We start from the raw sequence: 13,208 nt of genomic DNA, 5'->3' as shown, positions 1-13,208 counted from the left end.
AAGAAGTCGTCTATGATAATTTATTTATTTATTAGCACCAACAAGACATGACGTACAAATAGAATTTATTTGATTCTTTTTGGATGGTATTGATATCCATATAATACAAAATCATTGGTCAAAGCCATGTGTTTGGGATTTTTCTTTATTTGAAATCAAGGAATATTTACTAAATATTTTATAAAAGGGGAAAGGAATTTTGATTTAGACACCACCAACTCCTTGCAAGTTGCAACCCATTAAAAGAGAGCCCTTTTTATATACAAAAAACAATATTTGTACATATTTTTAAGTGCTCTTGCTGGTACATCAAAGTTGGACAATGAAAAATTAGTTGGCTACAATTTGTCAAGAAAGAAACATGTAACAACTCAAATTATCAACACCACAATGATATGTATTATAATCACTGAAATCACACAATGATGAAGAGGATGAGAGAAACAAATTTTCTTACAATACACATGACCCTTTTAACAAAACAATGGTACCTTTTAATCCTTTTGACTCTTAGCTTAAGAAGGATAGTATTAACGTAATTGGTAAAATTGTTGTCATCAGGCTCGCTGTCTGAGTCATTCATGGCTTAGGAAATGTAAAATGTAGAGACTATAATTCCCTCATCGAATATATGTTATAGGTGTACAATTAATAAATCAATCTAAGAAACAAAATCCGAAAACTTTCTAAATGGGAAGATCACAAGTAAAACTTATTGACCAAATGATGGATATCCATAGGATAAATCCTCCTGGGCAAGCATGGTGTTTCTCCAGGAACACATTGTCCTTCAGACATCGTTGTCAAAACATTACAGCATGGACGATTCAACACACTAATGGACTCTGAAATAAGACTAACAAAAATAGCCAATCCAATTATGTTAGAAGTCAAAGAATGATGTTTGAGTACACACCGAGGAATGATGAAATGATGTATATGCTTATAAATGTGAAGTTTGCATCTGGAAAGTTGGTACTAAGATCATCAACAAGAGAATATAGCTTGCTGTTGAATAGTTGAATTGCATTATTTGTTGCTCACACATCTACTTGTAGCTCTGCTGGAATGCAGCCTATTTGGCCCCAGTCCAAATAAGGCAACTTTCCTTGCTCCATCTTCATATAAAGTCTAGTAATAAGATAACAATCAGAATTTTTTTGTGAGAAATGGTGAACTTCATGCGTGATTCCAAAATTTTCGCAAGAAAAAAATTTAAATTTATGTTATGAATATAATGAGAGGCACAGAAAGACCAGTTCTGCTTTAATTTTAACAAAAATTCTCTCTGGAAGCCGAACCCTATGCTGCCTAGTTTCGCCGGCCGCTATTCTGGTCTCTGCCAACAATGGCTGGCCACCCCTTCCTGGTGGAGAGCCCCCTCCAATACCCTATACAACCCTTACAACATTCATATTTAAAATCCTTAACCTCTGAAGTTGCAAAACCTTCTAACCCTATTCCCATTAAAGACCTAATATATGTTCACGGAGAACCTACAGTGTTGTGGGAAGAAGAAGAAGTGGATAATATGATCATTTAAGAAGATTTACAATATGCAGTGATAGGAAAGTTTGCTTACGGTTGGCCAGAGTTGGAGAAAATTCGTAGAATTTTTCCTATTCAATGTGAGATAAAAGTAGATGGCAAAGTAGGTTTCTTGAGGGAAAGGCATGTGCTAATTCGCCTCACTAACTTGGAAGATTATGTGCACCTCATGTCAAAACCTGCTTACTTTCAAGGAAAAAAGATGGATATTATCAGACGAGACCATTAAAATGGAAGCCATGGTTCAATCCAGGGGCAGAAACAACCACTGCACTAGCATGGTTGTCTTCTCCTGCACTATCCCTCAATTCTTTTGTGAAAGAATCTCTCTTCACAATAGCAGACGCAGTGGATAAGCCATTACATGTGGATATGGATACTAAGAACAAATCTAGACCTAGTTGTGCCAAGGTGAAGGTGGAAGTAGATTTACTTAGAGAATTGCCCAAACGAATCAATGTTGGAATAAAAAAAGCCAACACTGGAGAAGCAGTTTCAAAGTGAATTATCATAATATACGACTATATGCAAAAATACTGCAAATCCTGCAAACTCCAAGGGCATAAAGAGACAGAATGTTATGGTCTTCACCCTGAGTTAGAACAAGTAATTGAGGATGAGGAATGCACGGAAGAGATACAACACAACATTCAAAATCATTAGAGGAAGGATCAAAAACATTATTGAGTGGTAAGGTAGTGGGGCCTCAAAATCAGAATCAAGATAATAATTATAACGATGAAGCAAAGAAAAAAGAGTTCATTAAAGGGAAAGGAAGACATCAGTGAAATCAATCAAGACAGGTATGGAAAGCAATGAAGGACATGCAAGTGTTCATCCCAAACAAAGGATGAAGGGATCAAGTAGAATAGGAAATAGCCACTCAAACTACAAATTCTTTTTGAGGTTTTGAATAAACAAATAGAGGAACCCAAGGAGAAAGATCCAGAGTTTGTACCATCGATATCTTGCAAAGAGTGGATAGAATCATCATCATTTGGAACGAATATTCAGAAGGATAGCAAGGAGCATGCAACTACAACATAGGCATCATTGGTGGAGCAAGATAATAATGCGCAAATAGTGAGTAGCAAATAACTGGCTAAAGATATAGCAGATATAATTGAGAAAAACATGGTGAATTTATTGAAGGAACAAAGACCAATAGGCCATAACTCTTCATTGGGAGGGAACAACAATGTCATTGCTGAGGATACATGCATCATAAATAAGGAAAAAGGATCAAGTATTGTCGACAAAGAAAATGTTGTAGAGGAACAAATGGAGAGAGATGTTATAAAGAAAGAACAAGAAGACATGAGAAGAGATCCCAAAACTCCTCCTGTGAGTCTTAGCTCACAAAAAAAGAATTGAGTCAGTCGAGGAGGATCAATAAGAATCAGTCACATATTTCACATGGTCAGGCAAGTGCAACATCAAATGGGAAGGAAAATTTTAACCTAATGGTTATAGGTAACAATGATAGGAAGGAGGAAGATGAAGTTGAATGGTACAAGAATCTGCAGATTTTATGGAGCAAACCAGCTCTATGGAGGGAATTAATACTCTTCAGGTGAACATTGAAAATTCTAAATTGAGAAAGAATACTAAAAATTGAGACAGGAGGTGAAGTTTCAATGGAGGCAATCGCCAATAATATAAATCAGATAGCAAGGGCCTTGGTTGCGCGAACTCTTCACTTTTGATGCCGCACCCGTCTCGGATTCTTCAAAAATACACTACTTTTGGAGAATCCGACACGCATCCGTAAGCATATTTGAAGAGTCCGAGCAACATAGGCAAGGGCTGCTGATCTATCTCCAAAACAAGTTAATTCTATTAAAGGAAGTAGTACCAATCAGAAAGGATGGAAAGGAGTAACAGAACAAACAGCTCCTATCAGACCATTATCTCAGAGACTTGCTGCCTCGAAGAAGTTCATTAAATATGATGACTAAAATGTTGTTTTGGAATATTAGATCAGTCAATACTCAATGTGCGTTTGATAGATTGACTAATCTTAATAGAAGAAACAAGTATTGGTTTATAGGCTTGATGGAACCTTTTCAAGATTCATCAAACATCGAAAACTCCAGAAGGATTCTGGGGCATCACACTTCCCTTGCAAATCGTACAGGAAAGGTATGGTTGTTTGCTAGAGAAGAATTGCAGATTGATATTCTAGTGGATTCAACCCAACATCTTACTAGTCGAGTTAATCATTAGAATTGGAGGAAAGAGATTTCGACTACTTTAGTTTACGCTGCTTGCAACATTAACACGAGTAGGGATCTTTGGACCTCTTTAGCAGATATTGCTGAACATCATCCACTTCCCTGGCTAGTAGAAGGAGATGTTAATACAATTTTATCTAGAGAAGAAAAGCTGGTCTATCAGTTTTATATCAAGAAACAAAAAACTTTTCTAATTGTCTCAATGAATGTGATTTGTATGCTATGGGTTATAATGGTAGCACCTTCACCTGGTGGAATGGTAGGACAGATGAAGCATGCATTTTCAAAAGGCTAGACACAGTTTTAAGTAATCAAGAATTAATGGCTGAGCACCCCAACATTCAAGTGAAACATCTCATAAAAAAGGGTTCTGATCGTTCTCCTTTGGAGGTTCAATGTTCTCAAAGTACTGAAGTGATTCAAAAACCCTTCAAGTTTTTGAACTTCTGGATTAAACATGATGAGTTTCTGGAAGTGGTAATGAACAACTAGGTGGCTGATTTTGAAGGGAATTCTTTCCAGATATTGGCATCAAAAGCTGAAAAAATTGAAAGGAGCTTTTTTTTTTTTTTGATAAAGTTAAAGTTGTATTCTTCAGCATCGAGGGTATGCTGGCTACCTCCAAAAAGTTACAAGCTAAAACCATAATTACTTGATCCTAGGAAATCTACCAACTGTTCTGCTACTTCTATACTCTCTTCTTTACACCAAAAAAACATGTTAATGCAATTTTCTTTAACTTTCTGCATAGTGTTGGTAATATTCTCATGAAACCTAAGATTTCTTTCTCATGGAGTAAGGAAACTTATGGAAATATCTTTCAAAAAATTACTACTTTGGAAGAGATTATTCAGATTTAAGAGAGGCAGTTTGAATAAAATCCATCTCAGCAGAACAGAGAAAGCCTTCATAAATCCCAAGCTGACTTAGCTAGATACATGCATTTGGAGGAGGAATTTTGGAGACAGAAAGCAGGCATGCAGTGCTTTGAATAAGGGGAAAGAAATTCCAAGTTCTTTCATGCTTATGTGAATGGAAGAAGAAAGAGATTGCAGCTGTACAGGATCCAAAATTCATACAGAGTATGGGTGGAAGAACAGACAGAGGTGGCCAATGAAGCAGTAAAGTTTTTTCAAAATCAATTCACGGAGGATAGTTTCCCTGAGGACTTTGAACTATTAGAAAACATTCCAAAGTTGATCAATGCAGAACAGAATGAGAACAGAATAGAGCACCTGATGAGGCAGAAGTTAAAGCAGCAGTTTTTGATCCAAGTGGAGAAAGTTCTAGTGAACCAGATGGTTTTACGGGTCTTTTTTGTCAATCGGCTTGGGAAATTATTAAGGAGGATACCATAGTTGTGCATGCTTTTATGGGGGGACAGGAACCACCCAGATTTGTTAGTTGTTACTCATACAAATCCGGTTCTGATACCTAAGAAAGATAACATCTAGACCTTCAATAATGTCAGACCCATCAGCCTTAGCAACTTCATTAACAAAGTGGTTTCTAGAGTTGTGCATGGAAGAATGATTTTGTTATTGCCTGAGTTGATTTTAGCAAATCAAACAGGTTTCATCAAAGGTAGGAGTATTGTGGAGAATATTCTACTAAGTCAAGAGATCGTCATAGACATAAGGATTAGGACCAAATCTGCTAATGTGGTAGTCAAATTGGATATGACAAAAGCTTACGGTAGACTGTCATGGTTGTTCCTAACAAAGGTCTTAAGAAAGTTTTGATCCTCAGAATTTTGATTGGCATGAGTTACAGATTACTAGCCAACAATTGGCATTCTGTTCTTGTAAATGGCCAAGCTCAGGGTTTTTTCCAAATCAACAAGGGGACCCTTTGTCTCCTACCCTTTTCGTAATTGCTGCTGAAGCCCTTTCCAGGGGACTTAATGCATTGAATAGACATGAGGAGTTTAAGGGGTTTGGCCTCTCCCTAAATGGAGTACAACTATTAACCATTTTAGGTTATGCAGATGACACAATTCTTTTTGTATCAGCAGAGAAGAAGTCCATGAAGCTTATGATTAAAGTACTGAATAAGTATGAGTCAGCATCAGGACAAATGATTAATTTGAATAAGAGTGCCTTTTATGTACATGAAAAGTGAATCCAGGAATTGTTGCCATGATTAAAAAAAGGTTACTCAAATCAAGCAAGATACTTTTCCTTTTACTTACTTAGGATGCCCAATTATTTATGGAAGAAATAAAATTTGTTTTTTTCTTCATCAAAAAATAAAATTTGTTTTCATGACCCCAGGTAGAACCATGGATTTTTGAGTTTTCGGCTTTTCGCCATTGGTTACGGGTTGAGCCACTGGAATGGAATGAGATAAGAATCTCTGGAGATCTTTCCTATCCACTTGCTCGTAACAGGCTTTTCTTCTGTAAAAGACTTCTTCTGAATGGCATAATTGTCCGACACTACATTCCTTGATCTTCAAAGAAAACTGATTATAAAGATTGTGAATAGGAACTTTTGTCGTATGGACGGAGAGTTGTGCATATATATCATACGTTACAAGGCATGCCCATTCACTTACTTTCAGCTCTAAGGAAGATACATGGTATTTCTGTGAAATTCTTTGGAATAATACTACTGAGAAGAAAAGCAGGCATTGGGGGAAATGGAATACTCTTTGTCTACCAAACTCTGAAGGGGGGATTGGTTTTAGATCTATTTTTGATGTTTCTAAAGCTTTTTTCTTCGAGCTATGGACGAATTTGAGAAGTAAGCCTTCTCCGTGGAGTGCTTTTATGATCAATAAATACAGTAAAAAGTATCATCTAGTAATTGCTCATAGCAGGGGTGCTTCTCCAGTCTGGAAGAAATTAATTACAGTGAGGGAACTTACAGAGCACCAAATCTTACGGCAGATTAGAATGGGAGCTGCAAGTTTTTGGTTTTACAACTGGACTTCTTAGGGTGTTTCATATCATATTACACCAGAAGCAACGGAGAGGAGATTGAAGTTAATAATTTTGCAGACGATGACGGATGGAATATATAAAGATTGAGAGATAATATTACTGAAGACATTGTCCAGCACATTCTGAGAACCATTCCAGCACCAAAGACTACAAATAGTTTGAACAAACTAATATGGATGCTTGAGCACAGTGGAAGATTCACAGTAAGGAGTGCATGGGAGTACATTAGACAAAAGAAGGAGAAAGAAGACATTTTTGAATTCATGTGGAAAAAAGACTTCCTTTAAAATGTCTTTTTTCCTATGGAGAGCTTGGGAATTTAGGGTTCCAGTAGATGATGTCCTACAACACATCGGAGTCAATATAGCTTCACAATGTTGGTGTTGCACTAAGCCTACAACTGAGACTATGTCTCATCTCTTTCTAACCTCCTCCATAGCTACTAAGCTATGGAGGTTGTTTGCTAACTTGCAGGGATTCAAATAGAGGGGCTACAACTTTCACAAGTTTGCAATAAATGGTGGACATCAGATTGCTGTTCAAAATTAAAGCCACTTTTGAGAGTTGTCCCAGCCATTGTGACATGGAACCTCTGGAAAAGGAGAAATAGGTTGAAGCATGGAAAGAGTTATTCTTACAACAGTCTGGTTTCTAAAGTAAATTCAGATTTACGGAGACATGGGAGAACCACCTATGCTGGACTACAGATTCCTCCAACTTGGCCTAATATCATAGATTTTCTGGAAAAGCACACTCCAAGGGTTCATTATATTGCAGTCAGCTGGAAACCTCCAAAAGGACGTCTAGTGAAATGCAACGCAGGTGGTGCATCAAAGGGAAATCCAGGAAGAAGCACTTATGGTTTCTGCTTAAGAGAATGTACAGGAGACTTAGTCTATGCTCAAGGTGAAGAGATTCAGGAAAGTACGAACTTAGAGGCAGAAGCTATAGCTATAAGGGAGGCAATCACTCATTGTATTACTGTTGGGATGAACCAAGTCTGTTTGGAAACAGATTCTTTAATCTGAATAAAGATCCTTACTAAAGTTTGGGTGATCCCCTGGAACACTTCAGTCATTATTGGAGACATAATGGATGCACCTCAATTGTGTCGTATTCAAATTAGACACACTTACAGAGAATGGAAATATGCTTGCAGATTATCTAGCCAACATGGCTTTTGGCACTACTGGCAGGTATAAGATTCATAATTTTTCAGATCTACCAAGTCAAGCGAAGAGGATTCTTAATTTAGACAAACAAGAAGTTGCTAATCTTCGCATCAGGACCAAAAAGATTAAGCCTTATATCATGTGTGGGGAGCAAGAAGCAGTGTTTATTTCATAATTCAGGTCACATATTTACAAGCTCTGCACATATTTAACAAATTTGAAAAAAGCTCAAAAAATCAATCCTCTGTCAACACATGAGGACATAATCACAGAATCACCAATTAGAAAAAGAGGAAGAGTTATTTCTCAAGTAACATACAGCAATAGAAGATTGGAGACATCATGCTCAAACACCATCGAAGGATACGGATTACCCAGTCGCTGAAATATCCCCACCAAAATTAGTTCTCCTTGGGATTTGTAAAAAGAAATTCGAGAGGCTAAGAAATGAAGAAAAGCAGTTAAAGGATATGTATGAACACAACATCTTCAATAGGATGAACTCACCAGCCTCATGGCGGAATGGAATTTCAGTGTTCACATTGAAGAACAAACACAATATAAGCTCGAGAGAGAGACAATAGTGGGTAGGATCAATGACTCACGCATCAGCCAAAGGAAAATATCAGCTCAGCTAGCAAAGATCAGACATTGGAATGACTGCAGATGCATACAGAACCCTTGGTATCATCTACCAAATGTTTTGTTCACTATATTCAGATGTTTCAGAGTGTAGTATTTTGGTTCTATTTTGTTTCCTTTTTCTATTAGGCTGGCCACTTTTGGGCTGGTCCTTTTGTTATTTTTATTATATCTTGTTGAACTTATCTTCATGATATAAAATCGCTTTTTTATGCCACAAAAAAAGGGAGGCACTGAAAGGAAATTAAAAAATTCTAACGTACCTTAGATGTCGTGAATATTGATCAATCAAGGCAGTTGCGTATTGGCTTGGTGCATATAAATGACTTGAGGGATATATTTCAGGCAACAAGTAATTGTTGATGTAATCATTGCTCCCTATTCCAACTATGAATAGGCACTTATTCAAGTGCTTTTCAGCTGAAATTTTATTCCCCACTAAATTAGCTATTACGAGAAACTGTTGATTGATGATTCTCCAAATGCCTACCCAAGTAAATGCGATCACCCTGGAAACTAAAATAATTAGAGAAGATCTTCTATGAGTAAATAAGGTTACTTTAGTAAAATATCCCTATAATTAAGGTTTTCTTAAGGGATGTGACAAGTAACCAGGGGCCAATAGTAATATGAATTCCACGGAGGGAGTCCAGAAATTTTTGCATTGGAAGCTTGGAAGGTAGCCATGTACATATATATGTAGTTAACTACACTTACAAGATGACTTCCGCTGTTACAGCAAATTCCAGCTGAACCAGATGCATAATTTTACACCATCCAAGATCTCACTACCTTCTGTCTTTGCAAAGGAGGAATGTAGAGATCAAAAATCCCAGGAGTTCCGCTGCAAACATGGAGAAAAATCAAGTCAATCCAGAAAATCTAGGTCATCAGGTACGTATGCCCAAGATCGACTAGCTTTATATGAAGAGACAACATTCTCCTCATTCACAATGTGTGAGACATCAATGGTAACCTCACTGAACATAGATCTGGTATCTGAACAATATAACATGTGACTCAAATGTACGATAACAAAGATATATACATTTGGCTCTGATGTATATACACCATGTTAAGTAACTAAACCTTAGATTTAACTCAACTCAAAAGCTCACTGTGGAATGAGGAATGTATGTTCAAGATCACATTATTAATTACGAATCATTGTCCATTCTCTCAAGTACAAATGTGGAACACTTAACAAACGAATATACTCCATATTTGTTTCTCTTCAAACATTAAGTATCGATCGATCTAGTAAAGAAACACTAATTAGGGAAATCCATATATAGAAATGAGAATTAAGTTTCACAAACAAGCTAATTAAGTAGTTAAGACTTAAGACCTAGGAAGTCAGCCATGTTAAGGCCGTAGGTGAAACAGCAGGTCGGACGGCCATCCGGGAAGTCCACCCCATAAGGTACGTAATTAGCCTTTGCCGTTGTGTTAAGGTCATTGTTATTTCCATTAACAAATAACGAGTCTCCAAATACGAAGTAACATGATACTTGTGGTGCACCTTCAACAAATGTTTTTTAAGTTCAACACTAGAAAAAAATATTGAAAAAAATATATATATATGGCACAACAAGCCATTTCAGGACAATGAAAAGAAGAAATAAGTGTTATATATATATATATGGAGTGTGTGATGGAGATGGAAGAATTTTTGTAAGTGATAGACTATATGGGAAGTAAAAGTGAAACTATATATAGAAACAAACAAGGAGTAAAATATAAGTTGCTAAAAGTTACTCAAAGAAGATACCAATCACACACACAAAAAAAAAAAGAAAAAAAAAAGTGCAAATTGGTTGAGTACTTCAATTATTATATATATGGTGTCATAGACTTACATTTTTCAAAGCCATATTTAAAAAACAAATCAATTCGTCTCATCATATAGAAAATTTTCAAACAAAAAGAGGAAAATAGTGGGAGGGGGGAGGGGGTGGGGGGAATGAATTATTAAAAGAGTTGACGTGGATTATATGGATATGCCAACAGACGCACACAAATAGAATTTATTTGATTCTTTTTGGATGGCATCGACATTAGATCTAAGCCAGTTGGAAGACTTCACAGTACTTGCTAGTAAGTGTGCTACAAGTGCAAAATATAGAATAACAGAATAGGCGAATGTAATTTTTTGCAACTAAATATACTCCTATGCTCATCCTCCAAGATAATGACTTGCATTACCCCATTGAGGAAAGTAACTGCAAACGTCAAAACAGAAAATTCCAAGGTCAGATTTACCCAAACCTTTCAGATAAAGCAAGAGTTATTGGCAGTTGACATAATGTTGGAAGTAAAGAAATCTTCTTGTGCAATGAAGGGTAGTGGTAGTATTCTATGTTAATCTTGCATTATTTAGTCCATGGATCAAGGAAAACGTTCATGCTATGGGCGAAAAAACAGGAGAAATAAAATCATTTTTGCTGGAATGAAGAACTTATTTTGGCAGTAGTAGTTCCATTCCAAAAGGTTACTTTTTAGTGTGGTAAACTTCTCTTGAAGCCTTGAGAATTCTCCATTTGCAGAACCGGTGGTTTATTGATAAAAGAAGTAATGATACCTTGAAGTGTCGATATCCAATATGACTTCCAGAAAAGCGAGAAGTTATGCTAGAAAAGTGATAATGAAGTAGCCATAGTATTTACCAGCATATATAAGGAAAACATGCTGTTGTGTGTAAAAAACAATATGTAGTCCTTGCATGTAAAAGACTTACTCATGAATCCTCTTACTATTCCCTTAACACTATGCTAAGAAAACTAGAGGTTACTCATAGATTTTCACCAGGTTTAAGCTTATTCATATTAATCTTCAAGTGTTCCATTAAGACCATATCTTTTAGCATTTACATTATAATCTTCAACTGTTTTTTACTCATCAGTGTTTTTGTAGTTCTGCTATTTGATCATTAACATCTCTGCTGCTGTGGTTTCCAGTTTCTTCAACTAGTTGTTTCAAGGCTCTGCATTCAAAGTATAACTGCCACATGATTATTTTTCAGATTCAGGTTGTTGCATCCCTGACTGAAAGGAACAGGTCCAGAAAAATTAGCATGACAAAAAAGGAGATAAGAAAAAATATAAAAACGACACTCTGTTTAAATCTTGAAACACAAATCGGAGGATTCCTTGAGAAAGCAGAGATGATCTCCGAACAAAAAAAACTCATTACTCCTGATACACAGAATGCGATAACTAGTGATCAATACTTGCTGCTTCATGCAGTTAGCGATAAGGAATACAAATTAGAAGAGAAAAGGAATGAAAAGATTTCTCGGAGTTGCAGCCAAATTCAAGTGATTGGTTTTGAGCCCAAAAATAGATTGACCCTCCAAAGCTGCGGATTTTTTACTTGTATTTTTAGTTCAGGCTCTCCATCACTCAAAATCATTCAAATTTACTCCAAGAAATATGTTATAGCACAAATCTGCTTATATTTTCACTTCAAAAAGATCTCATTCAAAGAACAATATGAAACCAAACATGTCGCAAGCAAGCCATGAAATTGAAAGCCAATACACAAGCAGAACAAGATTGTTTCCAAGTAAAATTGTCGTAATGAGGGAAAGAAGGAAGGTATCAACTAGGATATCTTTAGCACAATTAAGCAACATCATAAGTTTACTTCCAAAATCCACGGTGACATATATAAGAATATGAAGCATACGTTCAGAAAAGATATGGACATGTCTATCTCCCAAGGTACTCCCAAGTCAAAATTTACCTGTATACAAAACTAGTCAATTAGAGGAGCTGGTGGAAGAAAAATATACCTGCACAAGAAATTCTCAGCCAAAACAGTTGGTACAGGATTTATATTTTTATACATAAAGCATGCTCCAAGTATTCACCAGTATAAAAGAAATTCGCTGTGTGATGAGTTTTTTCATAATAATGTTTGGGGGATATTCTTCTTCTTATGTGGACAACTTGATATTTGAAACAGAGTCATCATGTCATATTCTATATCAAATGACTTTGCCAATAATTAAAAGAAACAAAGGTTTCTTCAAAGTCACAACTCTCAAAACTCTACTGAAGTTGAAAGTTTCTTCTGTTTCCAGAATTGAACAACCCTAACATGCATTCAATAGAAAAGGCAATCAAAAACATGTCATGAGCAGATATAGCAAACATTATTGTACACAAGCAGAAGCCAAGAAAATGTTATCATTTTGAACAGATTTTAGGATAAAAGGACATTTTGAACAGATTTTAGGATAAAAGGACATTTTGACAGGAAAAGGAAGAGAAGTGGATATGCTGACAAGAGAGCGAGACAGAGAATCAGAACTATTACCACAACTGTTACCTACAAGAAAGAGAGAATTTGAGACAGAGAACCACAACTATTACAGGTTTTATATGGTTCATATTTATGAAGATCCGACTTCTGAAAGACAATTAACCCTCCTCCTTTCTCCGGGCTTGGGACCGGCTGCGAAATGGAAGAATCCAAACACAGGCGGAGTTAAAACTATGTTTTTCTTTCTCTAGGTAGGATCAGTATGACAAGTCATCACTTTTGATCATAGACAAGTCACCTTACCACTGAGTCACACTAAGTCACCTTAAAGAGTTGAATTAAAGATTGAAGAATTTGAAACAAGCCTTCATATTTTGGTTTGAAAAGACGAACTGAATCAGT

The 13,208-nt window shown here is 36.2% G+C and overlaps 1 long non-coding RNA gene across 2 annotated transcripts; it reads right to left on the bottom strand.

The window, feature by feature from the left end:
• Positions 1-603: 603 nt before the first annotated feature.
• LOC101266785 (uncharacterized) lies at positions 604-12,477 on the bottom strand. 2 transcript variants are annotated; one of them, XR_011214738.1, is made up of 4 exons: positions 9,889-12,477; positions 9,258-9,384; positions 8,804-9,049; positions 604-1,131 (listed from the first exon to the last, which is right to left on the bottom strand). It is a non-coding gene; the product is annotated as an uncharacterized lncRNA (long non-coding RNA). The 2 variants fall into 2 exon arrangements; XR_011214739.1 differs by having other exon boundaries at positions 12,228-12,341.
• Positions 12,478-13,208: the final 731 nt, after the last annotated feature.

This window comes from Solanum lycopersicum, chromosome 2 (genome assembly GCF_036512215.1).
Source record: "Solanum lycopersicum chromosome 2, SLM_r2.1".
In the NCBI taxonomy this organism is placed as follows: Eukaryota; Viridiplantae; Streptophyta; class Magnoliopsida; order Solanales; family Solanaceae; genus Solanum; species Solanum lycopersicum.
The sequence above is the reverse complement of the archived record's forward strand: the minus strand, read 5'-3'. Positions and strand labels throughout refer to the sequence as shown.